The sequence below is a fragment of the Neopsephotus bourkii genome, unplaced genomic scaffold (genome assembly GCF_033783945.1).
Source record: "Neopsephotus bourkii isolate Nb327-2 ecotype Australia unplaced genomic scaffold, CSIRO-AGI_Nbou_v1 NB_144, whole genome shotgun sequence".
Taxonomy (NCBI): Eukaryota; Metazoa; Chordata; class Aves; order Psittaciformes; family Psittacidae; genus Neopsephotus; species Neopsephotus bourkii.
Genome location: NW_026900661.1, coordinates 1,825,991 through 1,827,510, shown reverse-complemented (window position 1 = coordinate 1,827,510; position 1,520 = coordinate 1,825,991). Strand labels below are relative to the sequence as shown.

At 43.4% G+C, this 1,520-nt stretch overlaps 1 long non-coding RNA gene across 1 annotated transcript; it reads left to right on the top strand.

Annotated features, from left to right (window-relative positions):
- The first annotated feature begins 367 nt into the window (after positions 1-367).
- LOC133220913 (uncharacterized) lies at positions 368-937 on the top strand. The gene is made up of 2 exons (XR_009727812.1): positions 368-504; positions 771-937. It is a non-coding gene; the product is annotated as an uncharacterized LOC133220913 (long non-coding RNA).
- Positions 938-1,520: the final 583 nt, after the last annotated feature.

Below are 1,520 nucleotides of genomic sequence, written 5' to 3'. Positions count from 1 at the left end.
GTGAGATTTTTAATTGACTTGCCTAAGAATAAAAAGGCCTGTGCAATTATTCTTTGTCAGTGAGCAGTCAGTTGGGCTGGGTGTTTGTCCATCCACCTTGGTTAACATCTTCCGAACCTGTAAGACAATGTCAACTAAACTGGCAAATGGGGAGGTCACAAAAATAAATGGCAAGTTTTATGAGTGGGCAGACAAGGAGGACTTTGTTAGTGGATTTTTTAGGTTCCTGTGAAGATACATGGGAAAGATATTCTGGAAGTGGGAAAAGACTGAAACAGACTTTGTGCTTGACTATAAGATGCAAGGCTGGAGGAAACTAGACTTCATTAGTTCTAGAGTTACTTCTTGCTTTTCCTTCTCTTTTTAAGCCTCATCATAAGAAGTATCAGTTGCTGACATATATAAAGAGTTAGACTCTTAGGAATGTGGATGTTACCATCTCTTTTCTTAGCTGCTGCTCAGTGAGAGCCCTGCCTGTTGAAGACAGCGGTGAATGCAAAATGGGTAAGTATGACAAAGTCAAACTGTGTTCATTCAGGTGAAGCATGCAGATTTGTATGCCAGTTTTAACACGCAGGGACTTGGGCCCTTCCATCTATTCTTATGAAATATGTTGAGTAATCTTCACAGGACAGGCCATGATGTTAGAATAAAAACTATTGAATTTCTAATAATGGATAAATCACCCCTTCTCACTGGTTGATATTATTGTGGTCTGTCAGTGTTTGCTTAACACCTCAGCATTTTTTCCCTTGTTCCTTTTTGTGCAGAGATGCCAAAGACGGAAGATGACTCGCTCAACATGCAAGAGTTACCCCAGCAGGAATCACTTCCCACTCATGTGTCTTCTGTGAGCAGTTGAATCACTGCCCAATTTCTGTGCCCCTGAAGAACATGTCCAAACAGCAATGATTCAAACAAGCATTTGACCACCAGCTGTCACTGAGACCAGTTTGTGAGAGACAAGGGGGTTTTGTCTGGAAAACTAACTTTTCGACCGCTTAAAACCAGGTGGTTTTCCGCTTGCAAAGGATAGTGTTTCAGAGGGTAAGACACTGTGAGGAAACTAACTGCAGGCAAAGATCACTCTCATCTCATGCTCATGTTTCACTTCAGCTTCTGGTGGGCTGGGGCAGTTGGTGCTGCCTGCCCATGTTCCTGCTGGCTGCTGGGCTTGGGCTGGAAGGGTTTTGGGCAGAATCTCCACAACTGGCAGCTATAGATTGCCAGAGGAGGCACCATTTCATCTGTTAATTCAGAAGCTGTGCTGGAGGAATGAGGAGGAAGGCTGTGCAGAGGCAGTTGTGAAGCTATGGGGTGCACTTGGAACTCTGAAAGAGGACGTTGTTGGGAGCTGAGGGGAAAAAAGTGGGATTTTTTTCTGAATTATTTTTATGTTTAATCTTTATTCCTTTTGAAATGAGTGAGTCATCCTTAATTTGAAACTGCCCTATAGCTTGAGCCACGACAGTAATAACAGGGCAGGTTTCCATAGGTCTCCTAGCACTGAAGGTGTGCAG